At 38.5% G+C, this 25,341-nt stretch overlaps 1 non-coding gene across 1 annotated transcript; it reads left to right on the top strand.

Annotated features, from left to right (window-relative positions):
• The first annotated feature begins 2,217 nt into the window (after positions 1-2,217).
• Positions 2,218-2,321, top strand: LOC112798766 (small nucleolar RNA R71). The gene has a single exon (XR_003200363.1). It is a non-coding gene; the product is annotated as a small nucleolar RNA R71 (small nucleolar RNA).
• The last annotated feature ends 23,020 nt before the right edge of the window (positions 2,322-25,341 follow it).

The raw sequence follows: 25,341 nt of genomic DNA, 5'->3' as shown, positions 1-25,341 counted from the left end.
TGGGATTTGATAGGTGAGGGGTTTTTGGGGAAGAGGTGTTGAGGTGATTGGTGAATGGGTGAAGAAGAAGAGAGAGGGTGGTGGGGTAGGTGGGGATCCTGTGGGGTCCACAGATCCTGAGGTGTCAAGGAAAAGTCATCCCTGCACCAAGTGGCGAGCAAAAATGATCCTTCTACCAATCCTGGCGTTAAACGCCGGGCTGGTGCCCATTTCTGGCGTTTAACGCCAGTCTGGTATCCCTTTCTGGCGTTAAACGCCCAGAATGGTGCCAGAGGGCGTTAAACGCCCATTTGCTGCCCTTACTGGCGTTTAAACGCCAGCAAGGTCTTCCTCCAGGGTGTGCTGTTTTTCTTTCTGTTTTTCATTCTATTTTTTCTTTTTCAATTGATTTTGTGACTTCCCATGATCATCAACCTACAGAAAACATAAAATAACAAAGGAAAAATAGATAAATATAATATTGGGTTGCCTCCCAACAAGTGCTTCTTTAATGTCAGTAGCTTGACAGTGGGCTCTCATGGAGCCTCACAGATGCTCAGAGCAATATTGGAACCTCCCAACACCAAACTTAGAGTTTGAATGTGGGGGTTTAACACCAAACTTAGAATTTGGTTGTGGTCTCCTAACACCAAACTTAGAGTTTGACTGTGGGGGCTCTGTTTGGCTCTGTTTTGAGAGAAGCTCTTCATGCTTCCTCTCCATGGTTACAGAGGGATATCCTTGAGTCTTAAACACAAGGGATTCCTCATTCACTTGAATGATCAATTCTCCTCTGTCCACATCAATCACAACCTTTGCTGTGGCTAGGAAGGGTCTGCCAAGGATGATGGATTCATCCATGCGCTTCCCAGTCTCTAGGACTATGAAATCAGCAGGGATGTAATGGTCTTCAACTTTTACCAGAACATCCTCTACAAGTCTGTAAGCTTGTTTTCTTGAATTGTCTGCCATCTCTAGTGAGATTTTTGCAGCTTGCACCTCAAAGATCCCTAGCTTCTCCATTACAGAGAGAGGCATGAGGTTCACACTTGACCCTAGGTCACACAAGGCCTTCTTGAAGGTCATGGTGCCTATGGCACAAGGTATTGAGAACTTCCCAGGATCTTTTCTCTTTTGAGGTAGTTTCTGCCTAGACAAGTCATCCAATTCTTTGGTGAGTAGAGGTGTTCATCCTCCCAACTCTCATTTCCAAATAACTTGTCATTTAGCTTCATGATTGCTCCAAGGTATTTAGCAACTTGCTCTTCAGTGACATACTCATCCTTTTCAGAGGAAGAATACTCATCAGAGCTCATGAATGGCAGAAGTAAATCCAATGGAATCTCTATGGTCTCATTATGAGCCTCAGATTCCCATGGTTCCTCATTAGGGAACTCATTGGAGGCCAGTGGACGTCCATTGAGGTCTTCCTCAGTGACGTTTACTGCCTCTTCCTCCTCTCCAAATTCGGCCATATTGATGGCCTTGCACTCTCCTTTTGGATTTTCTTCTGTATTGCTTGGAAGAGTACTAGGAGGGAGTTCAGTAATTTTCTTACTCAGCTGACCCACTTGTGCCTCCAAGTTTCTAATGGAGGACCTTGTTTCAGTTATGAAACTCTGGGTGGTTTTGATTAGATCAGAGACCATGGTTGCTAAGTCAGAGTGGCTCTGCTTAGAATTCTCTATCTGTTGCTGAGAAGACGATGGAAAAGGCTTGCCATTGCTAAACCTGTTTCTTCCACCATTATTATTGTTGAAACCTTGTTGAGGTCTCTGTTGATCCTTCCATGAAAGATTTGGATGTTTTCTCCATGAAGGATTATAGGTGTTTCCATAGGGTTCTCCCATGTAATTCACCTCTTCCATTGAAGGGTTCTTAGGATCATAAGCTTCTTCTTCAGATGAAGCGTCCTTAGTATTGCCTGGTGCAGCTTGCATTCCAGACAGACTTTGAGAAATCATATTAACTTGCTGAGTCAATATTTTGTTCTGAGCCAATATGGCATTTAGAGTATCAATCTCAAGAACTCCTTTCTTTTGATTTGTCCCATTGTTCACAGGATTCCTTTCAGAAGTGTACATGAATTGGTTATTTGCAACCATTTCAATTAGTTCTTGAGCTTCTGTAGGCGTCTTCTTCAGATGAAGAGATCCTCCAGCAGAGCTATCCAAAGACATCTTGGACAGTTCAGACAGACCATCATAGAAGACACCTATGATGCTCCATTCAGAAAACATGTCAGAAGGACACTTTCTGATTAATTGTTTGTATCTTTCCCAAGCTTCATAGAGGGATTCACCTTCCTTCTGTCTGAAGGTTTGGACTTCCACTCTAAGCTTACTCAATTTTTGAGGTGGAAAGAACTTTGCCAAGAAGGCATTGACTAGCTTTTCCCAAGAGTTCAGGCTTTCTTTAGGTTGTGAGTCCAACCATGTCCTAGCTCTGTCTCTTACAGCAAAAGGGAATAGCATAAGTCTGTAGACCTCAGGGTCAACCCCATTAGTCTTGACAGTGTCACAGATTTGCAAGAACTCAGCTAAAAACTGATGAGGATCTTCCAATGGAAGTCCATGGAACTTGCAATTCTGTTGCATTAGAGAAACCAATTGAGGCTTAAGCTCAAAGTTGTTTGCTCCAATGGCAGGGATAGAGATGCTTCTCCCATAGAAGTCGGGAGTAGGTGCAGTAAAGTCACCCAGCACCTTCCTTGCATTGTTGGCATTGTTGTTGTTTTCGGCTGCCATGGGTTCTTCTTCTTTGAAGATTTCTGTTAGGTCCTCTACAGAGAGTTGTGCCTTAGCTTCTCTTAGTTTTCGCTTTAAGGTCCTTTCAGGTTCAGGATCAGCCTCAACAAGAATGCTTTTGTCTTTGCTCCTGCTCATATGAAAGAGAAGAGAACAAGAAAGTATGGAATCCTCTATGTCACAGTATAGAGATTCCTTAAGGTGTCAGAGGAAAAGAAAAATAGAAGGAAGAGGTAGAAAATTCAAACTTATCAAGGAAAGATGGAGTTCGAGTTGGGCATTAAGGATGAGTGTTAGTCCATAAATAGAAGGACGTGAAAAGAGGGGAAGAAATTTTCGAAAATAAATGAAAAACATCTTGAAAAATACTAATTGATTTTTGAAAACCAAGGGTGGAAAAGAAATCAAGTGTTTTTTGAAAAAGATTTTGAAACTAGAAAGTAAAAAGATTTGATTGAAAACTATTTTGAAAAAGATGTGATTAAGAAGATATGATTGAAAAGTTATGGTTTTAAAAAGACATGATTGAGAAGATATGAATTGAAAAACAATTTAAAAAGATTTGATTTTGAAAAATTTTGAAAACTTGAAAAAATTTGCATTAAAAACAAAATCTTCCCTCTTGTGCCATCCTGGCGTTAAACGCCCAGAATGGTGCACATTCTGGCGTTTAACGCCCAAAGCACTACCCTTTTGGGCGTTAAACGCCCAGCCAGGCACCCTAGCTGGCGTTTAAATGCCAGTTTTCCTTCTTCACTGGGCGTTTTTTAACGCCCAGCTTTTTCTGTATAATTCCTCTGCAGTATGTTCTGAATCTTCAATTCTCTGTATTATTGACTTGAAAAGACACAAATTAAAATTTTTTGGATTTTTAATAATCAAAATGTAACTAAAATCAAATAACAATGCATGCAAGACACCAAACTTAGCAGTTTGTATACCATTGACACTAACAAAATGAGAATGCACATGAGAAACACAAAACACTCAAGTCAAGAGAATTCATAGATCAGAGCAAGAAAATCATCAAGAGCATCTTGAAGATCACTTACGACACATGAAAAACAGAAACATGCAATTGACACCAAACATAAAATTAGACACTAGACTCAAACATAAAATATTTTTGGTTTTTATGATTTTGTAAAATTTTTTTTTGGATTTTTTCGAAAATTAAGTGGAAAAAGAAAATAAAGATATCAAAATTCTTAATGAGAATTCCAGGAATCATGCAATGTTAGTCTAAAGCTTCAGTCTAAAGGAATTAGACATGGCTAACCAAGCTTCAGCAGGTGGTGGACGAAATTGTGATCCTTAAAATGGGTCTCCTTGTACTGATATGGAATTTGAAATTGGCACGAGTGATCACAACTCCGTTCAACTAAACCAGCAAGTGTACTGGGTCGTCCAAGTAATAAATCTTACGTGAGTAAGGGTCGATCCCACAAAGATTGTTGGTATGAAGCAAGCTATAGTCACCTTGTAAATCTCAGTTAGGCAGATTAAAGTGGTTTATGGGTTTTCGAATATTAATAATAAAAAGAAAATAAAAGGGATAGAAATACTTATGTAAATTAATAGTGGGAATTTCAGATAAGTGTATGGAGATGCTGTGCTCCTCTTGAATCTCTACTTTCCTATTACAATCATCCAATCCTTCCTACTCCTTTCCATGGCAAGCTGTATGTAGGGCATCACCGTTGTCAATGGCTACATCCCATCCTCTCAGTGAAAAGGTTCCTATGCTCTGTCACAGCACGGCTAATCATCTGTCGGTTCTCAATCAGGTTGGAATAGAATCCCTTGATTCTTTTGCGCTTGTCATCATGCCCAGCCTTCAGGAGTTTGAAGCTCGTCACAGTCATTCAATCCCAGAATCCTACTCGGAATACCACAGACAAGGTTTAGACTTTCCGGATCCTCATGAATGCCGCCATCTATCTAGCTTATACCACGAAGATTCTGTTGGGGAATCTAAGAGATATGCGCCCGGCCTAAGGTAGAACGGAAGTGGTTGTCAGTCACGCACGTTCATGGGTGAGAATGATGATGAGTGTCACGGATCATCACATTCATCAAGTTGAAGTGCAACGTATATCTTGGAATAAGAATAAAAGAGAATTGAATAGAAAGTAATAGTAATTGTATTGAAACTTGAGGTACAGCAGAGCTCCACACTCTTAATCTATGGTGTGCAGAAACTCCACCGTTGAAAATACATAAGTGAAAGGTTCAGGCATGGCCGAATGGCCAGCCCCCAAAACGTGATCACAGGATTCAAAATACAATCCAGGATGATAATATGATAGTAAAAAGTTCTATTTATAATAAACTAGCTCCTAGGGTTTACATGAGTAAGTAATTGATGCATAAATCCACTTCCGGGGCCCACTTGGTGTATGTTTGGGCTGAGCTTGATCTATCCACGAGCTGAGGCTTCTCTTGGAGTTGAACTCCACGTTATAACGTGTTTTGGGCGTTCAACTCCGGATCATGACGTTTTTCTGGCGTTTAACTCTAGACAGCAGCATGTACTTGGCGTTCAACGCCAAGTTACGTTGTCAATTTCAAAATAAGGTATGAACTATTATATATTGCTGGAAAGATCTGGATGTCTACTTTCCAACTTTGTTGAGAGCGCGCCAATTGGAGTTCTGTAGCTCCAGAAAATCCATTTCGAGTGCAGGGAGGTCAGATTCCAACAGCATCAGCAGTCCTTTTGTCAGCCTTTTTCAGAGTTTTGCTCAAGTCCCTCAATTTCAGCCAGAAATTATCTGAAATCATAGAAAAACACACAAACTCATAGTAAAGTCCAGAAATGTGAATTTAACATAAAAACTAATGAAAACATCCCTAAAAGTAGCTTGAACTTACTAAAAACTACCTAAAAATAATGCCAAAAAGCGTATAAATTATCCGCTCATCACAACACCAAACTTAAATTGTTGCTTGTCCCCAAGCAACTGAAAATCAATTAGGATAAAAAGGAGAGAATATACTATAAATTCCAGAATATCAATGAATATTAATTATAATTAGATGCGCGGGACTTGTAGCTTTTTGCTTCTGAACAGTTTTGGCATCTCACTTTTTCCTTTGAAGTTCAGAATGATTGGCTTCTCTAGGAACTTAGAATTTCGGATAGTGTTATTGACTTTCCTAGTTAAGCATGTTGATTCTTGAACACAGCTACTTATGAGTCTTGGCCGTGGCCCTAAGCACTTTGTTTTCCAGTATTACCACCGGATACATAAATGCCACAGACACATAACTGGGTGAACCTTTTCAGATTGTGACTCAGCTTTGCTAGAGTCCCCAGTTAGTGGTGTCCAGAGCTCTTAAGCACACTCTTTTTGCTTTGGATCACGACTTTAACCACTCAGTCTCAAGCTTTTCACTTGGACCTTCATGACACAAGCACATGGTTAGGGACAGCTTGATTTAGCCGCTTAGGCTTGGATTTTATTTCCTTGGGCCCTCCTATCCATTGATGCTCAAAGCCTTGGATCCTTTTTACCCTTGCCTTTTGGTTTTAAGGGCTATTGGCTTTTTCTGCTTGCTTTTTCTTTTTCTTTCTATTTTTTTTCCCCACTTTTTTTTTCGCAAGCTTTCTTTTTCACTGCTTTTTCTTGCTTCAAGAATCAATTTCATGATTTTTCAGATCATCAATAACATTTCTCTTTGTTCATCATTCTTTCAAGAGCCAACAATTTTAACATTCATAAACAACAAGATCAAAAATATGCACTGTTCAAGCATTCATTCAGAAAACAAAAAGTATTGTCACCACATCAATATAATTAAATTAAATTCAAGGATAAATTCGAAATTCATGTACTTCTTGTTCTTTTGAATTAAAACATTTTTCATTTAAGAGAGGTGAAGGATTAATGGATTTATTCATAACTTTAAGACATAGTTACTAACTACTAATGATCATGTAATAAAGACACAAGTATAGATAAACATATAACATAAAAAAAATGAAAAGCAGAAGAAAAATTTAAGAACAAGGAATGAGTCCACCTTAGTGAGGGTGGCGCCTTCTTGAAGGACCATTGATGTCCTTGAGCTCTACTATGTCTCTGAATTATTGTAATTTAGTTTCTCTTAGTTTCCTCTTCAGAGTCCTTTCAGGTTCTGGATCAGCTTCAACAAGAATGCCTTTTTCCTTGTTCCTGCTCATATGAAAGAGAAGAGGAAAAGAAAAGGAAGAGGAATCTTCTATGTCATAGTAAAGTGGATCCTTATTATTAGTAGAAGAAGAAAGGGGATAATGGAAGGAGAGGGATGAATAGTCTGTATAAAGAGTAAGGATAGGGGAGGTGATAAGAGATGAAGAGAAGTGTTAGTAAATAAATAAATAAATAAATAAATAAATAAATAGAAGAAGATGAGAGAGGGATTTTCGAAAATATTTTTGAAAAGGAGTTAATAATTTCGAAAATTAAAGATGAATTAAAATTAAAATTAAAACTTGAAACAATTAGTTAATTAAAAAGAATTTTTTGAAAAAGAGGGAGGTATTTTCGAAAATTAGAGAGGGAAAGGTAGTTAGGTGGTTTTGAAAAAGATAAGAAACAACCAAAAAGTCAAATTTGAAAAAGATAAGAAAATAAGTTAGATAAGATATTTTGAAATCAAATTTTGAAAAAGATAAAATTTTGAAAAAGATAAGATAAAAAGATAAGATAATTAGATAAGATAAAAAGATATGAAAAGATAAGATTAAAAAGATATTTTTTTGAAAAGATATGATTTTTAAAAGATATGGTTTTAAAAAGATATGATTGAAATTAGTTTTGAAAAAGATTTAATTTTTAAAATTAAAATTAATTACTTAACTAACAAGAAACTAAAAGATAAGATTCTAGAATTTAAAGATTGAACCTTTCTTAACAAGAAAGTAACAAACTTCAAATTTTTGAATCAATCACATTTACTTGTTAGCTAATTTTCGAAAATATGATGTAAAAGATAAGAAAAAGATTTTGAAAAATATTTTAAAAAATTTCGAAAATTAATAAGAAAAAAGAAAAAGATTTAATTTTTGAAAAAGTTTTGAAAAGATAAGACTTTTAAAATTGAAAATTTGACTTGACTTGTAAGAAACAACTAATTTTTAAAATTTTTGACTAAATCAACTCAAATTTTCGAAATTTAGGAGATAAAAAAGGAAAAGATATTTTTTTTATGATAAGAGAGAAAAACACAAAAATGACCCAAAACATGAAAATTTTGGATCAAAACACAAGATGCATGCAAGAACACTATGAATGTCAAGATGAACACCAAGAACACTTTGAAGATCATGATGAACATCAAGAACATAATTTTGAAAAATTTTTGATGCAAAGAAAACATGCAAGACACCAAACTTACAAATCTTTAATGCATGGACTCTAACAAACGAAAAATGCATATGAAAAACAACAAACAACGCAAAACAAGAAATCATCAAGATCAAACAAGAAGACTTGTCAAGAACAACTTGAAGATCATGAAGAACACTATGAATGCATGAAATTTCGAAAAATGCAAAAAATTTTTTTTAAAGCATGCAATTGACACCAAACTTAAAAATTGACTCAAGACTCAAACAAGAAACACAAAATATTTTTGGTTTTTATGATTTTATGATTTTTTTTGTATTTTTATTATTTTTGTTTCGAAAATATTTTTGGAAAAACGAAAAATAAAAGAAAAATTTTTGAAAAAGATTTTTGAAAAGAAAATTACCTAATCTGAGCAACAAGATGAACTGTCAGTTGTCCATACTCGAACAATCCCCGGCAACGGCGCCAAAAACTTGGTGGACGAAATTGTGATCCTTAAAATTGGTCTCCTTGTACTGATATGGAATTTGAAATTGGCACGAGTGATCACAACTCCGTTCAACTAAACCAGCAAGTGTACTGGGTCGTCCAAGTAATAAACCTTACGTGAGTAAGGGTCGATCCCACAGAGATTGTTGGTATGAAGCAAGCTATAGTCACCTTGTAAATCTCAGTTAGGCAGATTAAAGTGGTTTATGGGTTTTCGAATATTAATAATAAAAAGAAAATAAAAGGGATAGAAATACTTATGTAAATTAATAGTGGGAATTTCAGATAAGTGTATGGAGATGCTGTGCTCATCTTGAATCTCTACTTTCCTATTACAGTCATCCAATCCTTCCTACTCCTTTCCATGGCAAGCTGTATGTAGGGCATCACCGTTGTCAATGGCTACATCCCATCCTCTCAGTGAAAACGTTCCTATGCTCTGTCAAAGCACGGCTAATCATCTGTCGGTTCTCAATCAGGTTGGAATAGAATCCCTTGATTCTTTTGCGCTTGTCATCACGCACAGCCTTCAGGAGTTTAAAGCTCGTCACAGTCATTCAATCCCAGAATCCCACTCAGAATACCACAGACAAGGTTTAGACTTTCCGGATCCTCATGAATGCCGCCATCTATCTAGCTTATACCACGAAGATTCTGTTGGGGAATCTAAGAGATATGCGCCCGGCCTAAGGTAGAACGGAAGTGGTTGTCAGTCACGCGCGTTCATGGGTGAGAATGATGATGAGTGTCACGGATCATCACATTCATCAAGTTGAAGTGCAACGTATATCTTGGAATAAGAATAAAAGAGAATTGAATAGAAAGTAATAGTAATTGTATTGAAACTTGAGGTACAGCAGAGCTCCACACCCTTAATCTATGGTGTGCAGAAACTCCACCGTTGAAAATACATAAGTGAAAGGTTCAGGCATGGCCGAATGGCCAGCCCCCAAAACGTGATCACAGGATTCAAAATACAATCCAGGATGATAATATGATAGTAAAAAGTTCTATTTATAATAAACTAGCTCCTAGGGTTTACATGAGTAAGAAATTGATGCATAAATCCACTTCCGGGGCCCACTTGGTGTATGTTTGGGCTGAGCTTGATCTATCCACGAGCTGAGGCTTCTCTTGGAGTTGAATTCCAAGTTATAACGTGTTTTGGGCGTTCAACTCCGGATCATGACGTTTTTCTGGCGTTTAACTCTAGACAGCAGCATGTACTTGGCGTTCAACGCCAAGTTACGTCGTCAATTTCCGAATAAAGTATGGACTATTATATATTGCTGGAAAGCTCTGAATGTCTACTTTCCAACGTCGTTAAGAGCGCGCCAATTGAAGTTCTGTAGCTCCAGAAAATCGATTTCGAGTGCAGGAAGGTCAGATTCCAACAGCATCAGCAGTCCTTTTGTCAGCCTTTTTCAGAGTTTTGCTCAAGTCCATCAATTTCAGCCAGAAATTACCTGAAATCACAGAAAAACACACAAACTCATAGTAAAGTCCAGAAATGTGAATTTAACATAAAAACTAATGAAAACATCCCTAAAAGTAGCTTGAACTTACTAAAAACTACCTAAAAACAATGCCAAAAAGCGTATAAATTATCCGCTCATCAGCAGGACATTGCATTCAAGAGCTAAATTGATGAGAATCAATTAGCTTTTGTGATGATAAGAACATCACCTTGAAACACTAGAATTCATTCTTAAGAACTCTGAAGAAAAATGCCTAATCTAAGCAACAAGATGAACCGTCAGTTGTCCAAACTCAACAATCCCCGGCAACGGCGCCAAAAACTTGGTGCACGAAATTGTGATCATCAATGGCGCCATCAACATGGTACGCACAATTGTAATCTCAACTCTTTATCACAACTTCGCACAACTAACCAGCAAGTGTACTGTGTCGTCCAAGTAATAAACCTTACGCGAGTAAGGGTCGATCCCACGGAGATTGTTGGTATGAAGCAAGCTATGGTCACCTTGTAAATCTTAGTCAGGCAAACTCAAATGATTATGGATGATGTATGAATAAAACATAAAGATAAAGATAGAGATACTTATGTAATTCATTGGTGAGAATTTCAGATAAGCGTATGGAGATGCTTTGTCCCTTCCGTCTCTCTGCTTTCCTACTGTCTTCATCCAATCCTTCTTACTCCTTTCCATGGCAAGCTGTATGTAGGGTTTCACCGTTGTCAGTGGCTACCTCCCATCCTCTCAGTGAAAATGTTAAACACACCCTGTCACGGCACGACTATTCAGCTGTCGGTTCTCGATCATGTCGGAAAAGAATCCAGTGATTCTTTTGCGTCTGTCACTAACGCCCCATAATCGCGAGTTTGAAACTCGTCACAGTCATTCAATCATTGAATCCTACTCAGAATACCACAGACAAGGTTTAGACCTTCCAGATTCTCTTGAATGCCGCCATCAATTCTAGCTTATACCACGAAGATTCCGATTAAGGGATCCAAGAGATAAACATTCAAGCCTTGTTTGCTTGTAGAACAGAAGTGGTTGTCAGGCACTCGTTCATAAGTGAGAATGATGATGAGTGTCACATAATCATCACATTCATCATGTTCTTGGGTGCAAATGAATATCTTAGAACAAGAACAAGCCGAATTGAATAGAAGAACAATAGTAATTGCATTAATACTCGAGGTACAGCAGAGCTCCACACCTTAATCTATGGTGTGTAGAAACTCCACCGTTGAAAATACATAAGAACAAGGTCTAGGCATGGCCGAGAGGCCAGCCCCCAAGAATCTAAGAACTAGACATCCAAAGATGATCTAGAGATCTAAAATGATCAAAAGATGAAAATACAATAGTAAGAGGTCCTATTTGTAGAGAACGAATAGCCTAGGGTTTACAAAGATGAGTAAATTACATAAAAATCCACTTCCGGGCCCACTTGGTATGTGCTTGGGCTGAGCATTGAAGCATTTTCGTGTAGAGACTCTTCTTGGAGTTAAACGCCAGCTTTTGTGCCAGTTTGGGCGTTTAACTCCCATTCTTGTGCCAGTTCCGGCGTTTAACGCCGGGCAGTTTTGAGCTGATTTGGAACGCCAATTTGGGCCATCAAATCTCGGGCAAAGTATGGACTATTATATATTGCTGGAAAGCCCAGGATGTCTACTTTCCAACGCCGTTGAGAGCGAACCAATTGGGCTTCTGTAGCTCAAGAAAATCTACTTTGAGTGCAGGAAGGTCAGAATCCAACAGCATCTGCAGTCCTTTTCAGCCTCTGAATCAGATTTTTGCTCAGGTCCCTCAATTTCAGCCAGAAAATACCTGAAATCATAGAAAAACACACAAAATCATAGTAAAGTCCAGAAAAGTGAATTTTAACTAAAAACTAATAAAAATATACTAAAAACTAACTAAAACATACTAGAAACTTACTAAAAACAATGCCAAAAAGCGTACAAATTATCCGCTCATCACATCTCTATCCCTGCCATTGGAGCAAACAACTTTGAGCTTAAGCCTCAATTAGTTTCTCTAATGCAACAGAATTGCAAGTTTCATGGACTTCCATTGGAAGATCCTCATCAGTTTTTAGCTGAATTCTTGCAAATCTGTGACACTGTCAAGACCAATGGGGTTGACCCTGAGGTCTACAGACTTATGCTATTTCCTTTTGCTGTAAGAGATAGAGCTAGGACATGGTTGGACTCACAACCTAAAGAAAGCCTGAACTCTTGGGAAAAGCTAGTCAATGCCTTCTTTGCAAAGTTCTTTCCACCTCAAAAATTGAGTAAGCTTAGAGTGGAAGTCCAAACCTTCAGATAGAAGGAAGGTGAATCCCTCTATGAAGCTTGGGAAAGATACAAACAATTGATCAGAAAGTGTCCTTTTGACATGCTTTCTGAATGGAGCATCATATGTATCTTCTTTGATGGTCTGTCTGATCTGTCCAAGATGTCATTGGACAGCTCTGCTGGAGGATCTCTTCATCTGAAGAAGACGCCTGCAGAAGCTCAAGAACTCATTGAAATGGTTGCAAGTAACCAATTTATGTACACTTCTGAAAGGAATCCTGTGAACAATGGGACGAATTAGAAGAAAGGAGTTCTTGAGATTGATACTCTGAATGCCATATTGGCTCAGATCAAAATATTGACTCAGCAAGTCAATATGATTTCTCAAAGTCTGTATGGAATGCAAGTTGCACCAGGTAGTACTAAGGACAGTTCATCTGAAGAAGAAGCTTATGATCTTGAGAACCCATCAATGGAAGAGGTGAATTACATGGGAGAACCCTATGGAAACACCTATAATCCTTCATGGAGAAATCATCCAAATCTCTCATGGAAGGATCAACAGAGACCTCAACAAGGTTTCAACAACAATAATGGTGGAAGAAACAGGTTTAGCAATGGCAAGCCTTTTCCATCGTCTTCTCAGCAACAGATAGAGAATTCTAAGCAGAGCCACTCTGACTTAGCAACCATGGTCTCTGATCTAATCAAAACCACTCAAAGTTTCATGACTGAAACAAGGTCCTCCATTAGAAACTTGGAGGCACAAGTGGGTCAGCTGAGTAAGAAAGTTACTGAACTCCCTCCTAGTACTCTTCCAAGCAATACAGAAGAGAATCTAAAAGGAGAGTGTAAGGCCATCAACATGGCCGAATTTGGAGAGGAGGAAGAGGCAGTGATCGCCACTAAGGAAGACCTCAATGGACGTCCACTGGTCTCCAATGAGTTCCATAATGAGGAACCATGGGAATCTGAGGCTCACACTGAGACCATAGAGATTCCATTGGATTTACTTCTGCCATTCATGAGCTCTGATGAGTATTCTTCCTCTGAAGAGGACGAAGATGTCACTGAAGAGCAAGTTGCTAAGTACCTTGGAGCAATCATGAAGCTAAATGACAAGTTATTTGGTAATGAGACTTGGGAGGATGAACCCCCTTTGCTCACCAAAGAATTGGATAACTTGACTAGGTAGAAATTACCTCAAAAGAGACAGGATCCTGGGAAGATCTCAATATCTTGTACCATAGGCACCATGACCTTTAAGAAGGCTCTGTGTGACCTAGGGTCAAGCATAAACCTCATGCCTCTCTCTGTAATGGAGAAGCTATGGATCTTTAAGGTACAAGCTGCAAGAATCTCACTAGAGATGGCAGACAATTCAAGAAAGCAAGCTTATGGACTTGTAGAGGATGTTCTGGTAAAGATTGAAAACCATTACATCCCTGCTGATTTCATAGTCCTAGAGACTGGGAAGTGCATGGATGAATCCATCATCCTTGGCAGACCCTTCCTAGCCACAGCAAAGGCTGTGATTGATGTTGACAGAGGAGAATTGATCATTCAAATGAATGAAGAATCCTTTGTGTTTAAGGCTCAAGGATATCCCTCTGTAACCATGGAGGGGAAGCTTGAAGAGCTTCTCTCAAAACAGAGTCAAAACAGAGCCCCCACAGTCAAACTCTAAGTTTGGTGTTGGGAGGCCACAACCAAATTCTAAGTTTGGTGTTAAACCCCCACATTCAAACTCTAAGTTTGGTGTTGGGAGGTTTCAACATTGCTCTGAACATCTGTGAGGCTCCATAAGAGCCCACTGTCAAGCTACTGACATTAAAGAAGCGCTTGTTGGGAGGCAACCCAATGTTATATTTATCTATTTTCCATTGTTATTTTATGTTTTCTATAGGTTGATGATCATGTGAAGTCACAAAAACAATTGAAAAAGCAAAAATAGAATGAAAAACAGCACACCCTGGAGGAAAAGCTCGCTGGCGTTTAAACGCCAGTAAGGGCAGCAAATGGGCGTTTAACGCCCAGTCTAGCACCATTCTGGGCGTTTAACGCCAGAAAGGGGCACCAGACTGGCATTTAACGCCAGAAAGGGGCACCAGACTGGCGTTTAACGCTAGAAAAGGGCAGCAGTCCGGCGTTTAACGCCAGGATTGGCAGAAAGGGCATTTTACACGCCACTTGGTGCAGGGATAATCTATCCTTGACACCTCAGGATCTGTGGACCCCACAGAATCCCCACCTACCCCACCACTCTCTCTTCTTCACCCATCCACCAATCACCTCAATACCTCTTCTCCAAAAACCCCTCACCTATCAAATCCCACCATTCTCTTCACCACTCACATCCATCCTTCATAAAATCCCACCTACCTCACCATTCAAATTCAAACCACTTTCCCTCCCAAACCCACCCATAATGACCGAACCCTACCCCTCTCTCCACCCCTATATAAACCCTTCTTCACTCCTTCATTTTCACACATCCTAAACACTACTTCTCCCCCTCAGCCGAATCTCTCCCACTTATCCATCTCCTCTATTTTCTTCTTCTTCTCCGTCCCTCTTTCTTCTTTTGCTCGAGGACGAGCAAACCTTCTAAGTTTGGTGTGGTAAAAGCGTTGCTTTTTGTTTTTCCATAACCATTTATGGCACCTAAGGCCGGAGAAACCTCTAGAAAGAGGAAAGGGAAGGCAAAAGCTTCCACCTCCGAGTCATGGGAGATGGAGAGATTCATCTCAAGGGTGCATCAAGACCACTTATATGATGTTGTGGCCAAGAAGAAGGTGATCCCCGAGGTCCCTTTCAAACTCAAAAAGGGTCAACTTTGATCAAAGGTTGGACAAAGTCCTCATGGATACCACTAAGAAAAGGATAGAGCAAACAAGAGATCCCACTCATGGACATGAGGAAATTCCTCATCATGAAATCCCTAAGATGCCTCAAGGGATGCACTTTCCTTCACAAAACTATTGGGAGCAAATCAACACCTCCCTAAGAGAATTGAGTTCCAACATGGGACAACTAAGGGTGGAGCACCAAGAACATTCCATCCTCCTCAATGAAATTAAAGAAGATCAAAGAATCATGAGAGAGGAGCAACAAAGGCAAGGAAGAGACATTGAGGAGCTCAAGCACTCCATAAGATCTTCAAGAGGAAGAACAAGCCGCCATCACTGAGGTGGACCCATTCTTTAATCTCCTTTTTCTTTATTTTCCTGTTTTTCGAAAAATATGCTTATGTTTATCTATGTTTGTGTCTTATTACATGATCATTAGTGTCTTAGTGTCTATGCCTTAAAGTTATGAATGTCCTATGAATCCACCACCTTTCTTAAATGAAAAATGTTCTTAATTGAAAAAGAGAAGAATTGCATGAATTTTGAATTTTATAACAGATTAATTATTTTGATGTGGTGGCAATACTTTTGATTTCTGAATGTATGCTTGAACAGTGAATGTCTTTTGAATTTGTTGTTCATGAATGTTAAAATTGTTGGCTCTTGAAAGAATGATGAAAATGGAGACATGTTAGTGAGGATCTGAAAAATCATAAAAATAATTCTTGAAGCAAGAAAAAGCAGTGAATTCAAAAAAAAAAGAGCAAGCAGAAAAAGCCAATAGCCCTTTAAACCAAAAGGCAAGGGTAATAAAAAGGATCCAAGGCTTTGAGCATTAGTGGATAGGAGGGCCCACAGGAATAATATCCTGGCCTAAGCGGCTAAACTAAGCTGTCCCTAACCATGTGCTTGTGGCGTGAAGGTGTCAAGTGAAAACTTGAGACTGAGCGGTTAAAGTCGTGATCCGAAGTAAAAAGAGTGTGCTTAAGAACCTTGGACACCTCTAATTGTGGACTCTAGCAAAGCTGAGTCATAATCTGAAAAGGTTCACCCAGTTATGTGTCTGTGGCATGGATGTATCCGGTGGAAATACTGGAAAACAGAGTACTCTGGGCCACGGCCAAGACTCATAAAGTAGATGTGTTCAAGAATCATCATACTTAACTAGGAGAATCAATAACACTATCCGGATTCTGAGTTCCTATAGAAGCCAATCATTCTGAACTTCAAAGGATAAAGTGAGATGCCAAAACTGTTCAGAGGCAAAAAGCTAAAAGCCCTGCTCATCTAATTAATACTGATCTTCATAGATGTTTTTGGAATTCATTGTATATTCTCTTCTTTTTATCATATTTGATTTTCAGTTGCTTGGGGACAAGCAACAATTTAAGTTTGGTGTTGTGACGAGCGGATAATTTATACGCTTTTTGGCATTGTTTTTAGTATGTTTTAGTTAGTTTTTATTATATTTTTATTAGTTTTTATTTAAAATTCACTTTTCTAGACTTTACTATGAGTTTGTGTGTTTTTCTGTGATTTCAGGTATTTTCTGGCTGAAATTGAGGGACCTGAGCAAAAATCTGATCCAGAGGTTGAAAAAGGACTGCAGATGCTGTTGGATTCTGACCTCTCTACACTCAGTGTGAATTTTCTGGAGCTACAGAAGCTCAATTGGCACGCTCTGAATTGCGTTGGAAACTAGACATCCTGCGCTTTTTAGCAATATATAATTGTCTATACTTTGCCTGAGATTTGATGGCCCAAACCGGCGTTCCAAATCAGCTCAAGACTACCCGGCGTTTAACGCCGGAACTGGCACAGAAGTGGGAGTTAAACGCCCAAACTGGCACAAAAGCTGGCGTTTAACTCCAAGAAAAGTCTCTACACATGGAAGCTTCAATTCTCAGCCCAAGCACACACCAAGTGGGCCTGGAAGTGGATTTTTACGTCATTTACTCATTTTTGTAAATCCTAAGCTACTAGTTCTCTATAAATAGGACCTTTTGCTATTGTATTTTCATCTTGGTTCTTCTGGTTCCCTCTCTGGGGCAGAAGCCAATGATTACCATTATCACTTATGTATTTTCAACGGTGGAGTTTCTACACACCATAGATTAAGGTGTGGAGCTCTGCTGTACCGCGAGTATTAATGCAATTACTATTGTTCTTCTATTCAATTTAGCTTATTCTTGTTCTAAGATATCACTTGTTCCTCAACTTGATGAATGTGATGATCCGTGACACTCATCGTCATTCTCACCTATGAACATGTGCCTGACAACCACCTCTGTTCTACCTTAGATTGAGTGGATATCTCTTAGATTCCTTAATCAAAATCTTCGTGGTATAAGCTAGAATTGATGGCGGCATTCTTGAGAATCCGGAAAGTCGAAACCTTGTCTGTGGTATTCTGAGTAGGATTCAAGGATTGAATGACTGTGACGAGCTTCAAACTCACGATTGTGGGGTGTTAGTGACAGACGCAAAAGAATCATTGGATTCTATTCCGACATGATCGAGAACCGACAGATGAATAGCCGTGCTGTGACAGAGCGCGTTGAACATTTTCACTGAGAGACGGGACTATATCCATTGACAACGGTGATGCCCAACATACAGCTTGCCATGGAAAGGAGTAAGAAGGATTGGATGAAGACAGTAGGAAAGCAGAGAGACGGAAGGGACAAAGCATCTCCATACGCTTATCTGAAATTCTCACCAATGAATTTCATAAGTATCTCTATCTTTATTTTATGTTTTATTTATATTTTAATTATCAATCCTCCATAACCATTTGAATCCGCCTGACTGAGATTTACAAGATGACCATAGCTTGCTTCATACCAACAATCTCCGTGGGATCGACCCTTACTCACGTAAGGTTTATTACTTGGACGACCCAGTGCACTTGCTGGTTAGTTGTGCGAAGTTGTGATAAAGAGTTGAGATTGCAATTGAGCGTACCATGTTGATGGCGCCATTGATGATCACAATTTCGTGCACCATATCCTGTTTTTATCTTTTTTAAGATGCCTCGCAAAGGAAAGGAGAAAGCCAATCCTTTGGCTCTTTCTCCTCTTGCACCTTCAAGTACCTTACCGGATACATTCATTAATGCAGAAGCCCAAGAACAGTATAAGAAAATAGAATCAAAAGCCTTTCACTACGAGAGGAAGTTGAACTTACTGAAGAAATATGCGGATTTAATACAAAACAGACTAAATTTTTACTATTGGAGATTCGTGGAATTCGACCCAATGGAAATCAATGAACACTAGGTCAAAGAATTCTACGGGAATCTCCTAAAGAGGTATGCCCCAACTATTTTTCTGAGAGGTGCCACACTGCACACCTCTGATCATGCTTTAGAGGCCTTCTTAGATATTTCGCATATTCCTCTGGCTCGTGACGCTTACCCTCAGATAGTGAAGGAATTGACATCGAGCAAGCTTTCACTGGATGTCGTCTTGAAAAAGATTGGCACACCATATGCCAAATGGGAGTATAGCAGGGGAGATAATGCAGTCCCATAGAATATCGCGTGCACTGACCTTAATTCCGAGGTGAGGATCTGGCAATAGATCATTATCGACTACATTCTACCGAGCACGCATGCCACTCACATTTGCGTTTTTGTGGCTGTTTTGCTTTGGGCTATTCTGAAGGGGAAGAGGATCTCTGTTTTGCCCCTTATCTGAGACTCGATGTGGAAGGTGACTCAACAGCAAAAGTACAACATTTTCTTCCCATCGATGATCACCAGATTAGCCGCCTTATCTGGAGTAGAGAGAAGTTCGACAGACAGGACGTCTATCTTTATCAGTAAACAACCATTCCTGCCATACGGCGACTATGAAGGACCGCCACAGAAGAAGAGCAAGACGACTGAGCCACCATCAGCAGCAGAGCCCTCAGCACCTCATGCATCTCATGCACCTACACCACGACCTCAGATGCCTTATGAGCAGGGTCGAGAGATCATTCAGATCCTCTACCGCTACGAGCACCACAACGTTCACTGCTTCCAGTGAAATGTGGTGAAGTTTGAGGGTCGAGACCCTGGGCCACCTCCTCCAGATACGCCAGAGCATGAGCCAGAGACCGAGGAGCCGGTACCGGAGGAGCCATCAGCTAAAGTTGGCTAGGCAGTCAAGTCCCCAGAGCAGAGATGGGAGGAGCCCACAATTGAGGAGGATATAGTTCAGAGAGTTGAGGAGCCAGCAGCTGTAGCTGAGCCGAGATCTGAGATAGCAGTAGAGCCAGCTGGCCAGGCAGTTAAAGAGCCGGCAGCTGAGCCCACCGTACAGCCTTCCAGCGCCATCTTTGTGTATTAGTGTCAACACCACCCACCACCGCTAGACGGTAGAGCTTAGCAGAGTTGATCACCCTTGTTCGATTTTTGGCACGGAGGACTGTGCATGATTTAAGTGTGGGGTGATGACAAGTCATCTTAGCCTAGTTTCACTAGCCTTTTTCTTTGTTTTCACTAGGTTTTATGCACTTTCTTGCATTCTAAGTAATTTGGAATGAAAATGCATGACTTCTTTAAATCAAACAACCACCATTTAATTGATGCTAAATTATGAGGTTTGGGCTAAAATTAATTGATTTTTAATGATTTATAAACCTTGTGAATTTGGTGATACTTTGATTGGTTATTTTGATTAATTGTAGGTGAAGAAAAGAAGAAAACAAGAAAGCGTGGCTTAAGAAGTGTGGCTCAAGGAAAAGAAAAGTGTGGCAAAGAACATGAGGAAGCGTGGCACATGAAAGGAGGGAAGCCACAATGCTCTCCCCAAGAGCTCAGTGCTCTCCAAAGGAGCATAACAATAAACCAAAGAAGCAATGTCTCAATGCTCTGCTCATATTGTGAGCTGAGCACAATTTGAAGCCAAGAAACAAGGAAAGGAAAAATAATGCTCAGCTCACCAAGGGAGCATTATCAGGCATTCATCAAAAGAAATTCAAGGAAATTATTTGCCAAATGCCTTTTCCAAGTGTCGAACCAAGAACCAAGGGGGAGTGGGGAAGCACTACTCACAAGGAAAATAATCCAAGAATTGGCCAAATGCATCATCCAAGGTTCGAACTCAACACCTTGAGGAAGCAAGGAGCAAGGATCTACAAGGTAACCAAGAAAATACCACCAGCGCATGCTTCCTTCAAGTTTCGAACCAAGGACCTCCCTTGGAAGCTCCAATGCTCAGCTCACTTGGAGAGCTGAGTGCTACTCCTTGGTTCATCACACAAGAGATTGACACGGACCAAAGGAAATGAGCGCGCAACAATTTGACACGGCCATGGAACAATACGCGCACAAGGCATGCATGCAAGGCCCCAATGCTCAGCTCACCTTGTGAGCAGAGCATTCCCCTGGTGCCTTCACCAATATTGCACGCTACAAAGGATCCCTACACAAAGCCTCAATGCTCAGCTCCCCACTTGAGCTGAGCATCCTCCTGGAAGCAAATTCTCCATGGGCTGAAAATTGAATTAAAAATCCAACTTAATTCATTTCTTCACCAATTCAAAAGCCCATCCAAATTCCAAAATCCAAGAATAGAAAGTGTATAAATAGTAGCTAGTTTGATGTAATTAGGACCTCTAGAATCACTTTTGAATTTTCTTTTAACTTTCATTTTCATTTTTTGAGCTTTTACTTTGGAATTTAGTTCTTAGAGAATTGGGGAAGAGAATTGATCTCTCTTCTTCCTTATTCTTGCTTGGGCACCCTTTAATTTTCTTGCTTTGGATCTTGGGTGAAGAATTGAAGGACTTCTGTTTCAATCTCACCTTGAGATCTCTTGTTTTAATTTTCTACAGAATTGAATTTCAATTTCTGTTTACTGCTTCATCTTTACTCTTTCTACAATTCACTTTTCTTTATTTCTTTTGCAATTGTTCTTGTTGGATCAAGGAAGGAATTGAGATCTAGACTTGTTTTCTAGTCTCTTCCACTTCTTAGATCTTCAACCTTCTTTTAAATTGTTGCAAATTAAGCATCACTCACTTTCTGTTCTTAAATTTTCAAAGCATTCTTACTCTTCTGTTTGAGATCTACCTTAATTCAATTTATCTTCTACTTGTCTGTTTATTGCAATTCACTTATTTTTGTTTAATTTCTGCAATCCCAATTCCCAATCCCTTTTATAATTCAAGCAATTTACATTTCTTGCACTTTAAGTTTCAGCCATTTATATTTCTTGCAATCTAAGTTTATGCACTTTATATTACTTGCACTTTAAGATTCAGCTTCTTTACTTTCTTAGCTTTTTAATTTACTGCAATTCTTCCATTCTCCTTTACATTTCAAGCAATTTAGCTTCCGTTAATCACAAACACTCAATCAATACTTGATTCGCTTGACTAAATCAACCACTAAACTAAAATTGCTCAATCCTTCAATCCCTGTGGGATCGACCTCACTCATGTGAGTTATTATTACTTGATGCGACCCGTACACTTGCCGGTGAGTTTCATGTTGGATCATTTTTCACACATCATGGGGGAAGATCTACTATTTATGAGTGTAAACATTCTCTCCTAAACACTTGTCATTTAGTTTATTTTCAGTTTTTATTATGCTTTTTGTGGATATCTTTAGTACTTTGACTTATGCACATTTTACCTTGGTATATATATATATATTAGTTGTTTCTAGTTATATTTAGTATTGCACTTTCATTTTGGTATATATATATATATATATATATATATATATATATATATATATATATATATACATATTGCACTTTATTTTGCTTGGTGTATAGTCATAATATAGATATGGATTATGATTGGATGATGTGAATAGCATGTGCCTAGCTCATTTTGGTCCTAATTGTTCATGTTACTTTTTGCTTGTTAAAAATTAGGAAAAGAACTAGGAAATTTTTAAAAATTGGCATCCATCACAACATACATACATACATATAAGAAATAAATTTTTGGTGAAAAACAACAAAGATTTCCAAGAATTTTGTTTCAAGGGCATTCTATTGAATTGATTTGGAAAAATTGTTTTCAAACTTGCTTGAAAGATTTTTATGGAACATAGGAGAGTAAAGAACAAATACCTTGTGAGTTTTTGAGCTATATTGAGTGGTTAAACATTTTAACCACTAATTTTGTTCATTGTGTGTTATATCTCTTCTATGATTGTAATCTTGGTTTTACTTGATTCTTTATTTCCGATGACTGATGTTTTGGATTGCATTGAGCATGATTGAGGCCGTCTTTCTTTAAAGCCTACTTTACCCATATAGCCTACCCTTTGCGTTTACCATTGTTAACCCCTTTGAGTTTTAATTACCCCATTGTTCTTGACATTAGCACATTACAACCTTAAGCGAAAAACCATGATTTACCTTAGATTGTGTCCTTGATTAGCTTAGGTTGAAAAGTGTGTAACATTTAAATGTGAGGAAATTTTGGGAAGCATTTGTAGGGAAAATGTTATTTTTTGGGCATTCATTGAAAATTTTGGAAAATGGGAACAATCATGTATGAATTACTGAACCATATGCATTCCATTTGAAAAAAAAATCATCACCATAAAAATGGGAGTGAAAGTTGCCCCTAACAAAAGGGAAAGTGAATAAGAAATGTATATGGGAATTAAATGAGAAAGCATACATGAGTGCTTGTGAAAAAGAAATGATGGGAAATTAGGATTGCATATTTTTGTTATTGGGTTGATAAAGGTTGAGTTGGATACTTAAACTAATCAAGGTTTCAATCACTTTAGTCCACTTAGCCATATCTATCCCACCTTTACCCTAACCCCATTACAAACCTAATAAGTCCTCATGATAATTGCATTCATGCATCACTTGGTTATTGATTGTTAGATGCAAAGCAAAACCTTAAAAGCATGATTAGAGGATATTTGAGTGAATTGACCCTTAGACACCGAGTGATTAGAGTGTATATACACCTAGTGAGGGTACAATTACTTAATTCTATGTTTCCACCTCTCTTATCATGCATTCTTGCAAGTTGCTTCATTTTGAAATTTAAATCAATTCTCTAGATTTTGGCTGTAGTGGACTATTTCCTTGCTTGGCCCTATTTGTCTATACTTGCTTGGGAATTTAGTTGTTTGTTTTCACCAACTTCATAGGAAACTATAAATAGATATATAGGTATATATAGTATATACATACTTGCATGTATATAGATAGTTGCATTCAATAAGTTGGTTACCCCTTTTTATCATTTTCCTTGTTGGTTTAGCATGAGGACATGCTATTGTTTAAGTGTGGGGAAATTGATGAGTCCACATTTGATGATATATTTTGACTCAATTTGGATGGATTCTAGCTCATAACCTACACTTAAGCACCAAAATAGTGTACTTTTGTGTTTTCTCCCTAATTTGATCCTAAATGTGAAAACATGTGTTTTTATGCTTAAATGAGCAATTTAATTCCAATTTTACTCCATTTGATGCCATGACATATTTGTTGAGTGATTTCAGGTCATTTGGGTAAGAATGGATAACCAAAGGTGGAAGAAAGCATGTACAAGGGCGAAAACATGAAGAAAACAAGAAAAAGCACACACAGCGAAGTGTGCGTGTGCACGAGCAAGCGTGCGTGCGCACAAGAAGGAATTTCCATGTGTGGGTGCGCACGACCACCTGTGCGTACGCTCAGGTTAACTTTCAGCCAAGTGTACGTACACACACATCTGTGCATAGGCATATAACCCTGCACGTGATTTCATTAATAAATCACGTGCTTCGCGATTTCTGAGGCCTCTTGGCCCATTTTGGTAGGTTTGAAGGCTGAATTTGGATGCTATATGAAGGGAAATTCAATACTTATGAAGAGAGCTCACTTAGATAGTTTTTTTTAGAGAGTAATTAGGAGTAGGAGTAGGAGTATGTAGGGGTTTCATTTCCATTTCCATTATAGCATTTTATAGCAAGCTTTAATTTTGGATTTTGCTTCTTTAATTGTAAGTACTCTCAATTTCCTCTTTAATTAAAGCACTTTTACTTCCATTTCCTTTTGGTTCAAGTTACTTTGTTCATATTTCCAATTTTGAGTTTCTTGAAGTTTTGTTTGATGAATTTAATGTTTTATGCTTCCTTTATGCTTGATTGCTTGTTTATATTTGGTTTTGTGCATAGTTGGTTATAGTTTTCCAATTTTCCTTGCAATTTTCCATGTTTTACTTTTATGCACACAAGGTGTTTGTGAAAATGCCAACCTTAGATTGTGAGTAGATTTTCACACCTTGGCTTGGAGTTTGAGTTCCTAGGATACTAGAGTCATAATGTCCGAAATTTAGTGATAATTCTTGGGTAGTTAGTTGACTCTTGTTTCCATTGACGCTAGCTTTTTATCAACTAGCTTGATAAGTTAGCTAGGATTTATGGATTAAGGTCAATTATGCTTGCTTGACTTACTCCTCGATGTTTGGGGTTAACTAGGCGAGATTGACTCATCATAATGATCATAGTTGTGGTTATGGCAGTGATAGGATTCCTTGGATCCTCATTTTTCTAAGTCAAGGCTCTTTATTACATACCTTGCATTTTCACTAGTTTGGACCTTACTTTTCTCTTTCTTGCTTTAATATCAATTTTGATCATCTCTTTGTTCTCTTATTGCTTCGTTCTTTTAATCTTTCATTCCTTGATTTGAAAACAGCCCTTTTTGTCCCTAACAACCGAAAGAGCAACACTTCCAATCGTATTCCTAGGGAGAACGACCCGAGGTTAAATGACTCTCGATTTATATTTGGTTTGAATTGTGATAACATTTGATTGTGAGAGTTTATTGTTGGTTTGGACTATGCTACTATTGACTCAACTCTATTGATTCTAAACTGACATAGAAATCTCTATCATCAATTATGTTTATATATACATTGTTGACCTTGTGTATGTTTTACTTAATCCTTTATATGCCTCGGATATGTTTAGTTAGTTACCATCGCAAATCTTTTTTATAAAGAAAAAGTTTTCCCAAAATTCGATAGTACACTAATATGATTACAGACATAGTAATAAATAGTTAAAGTTTTAGATAAGCAAGTTGGTGACACTCGGTTCTCAGAACAATCATGACGTACTGAAAATCAGGTCGTTACAACAACAACAACATATGTTATGAGAATCGAAGGTTCTCACTATGGTAACAGTGCCCAATAAATAAGCT

The sequence above is a fragment of the Arachis hypogaea genome, chromosome 4, assembly GCF_003086295.3.
Source record: "Arachis hypogaea cultivar Tifrunner chromosome 4, arahy.Tifrunner.gnm2.J5K5, whole genome shotgun sequence".
In the NCBI taxonomy this organism is placed as follows: Eukaryota; Viridiplantae; Streptophyta; class Magnoliopsida; order Fabales; family Fabaceae; genus Arachis; species Arachis hypogaea.
The sequence above is the reverse complement of the archived record's forward strand: the minus strand, read 5'-3'. Positions and strand labels throughout refer to the sequence as shown.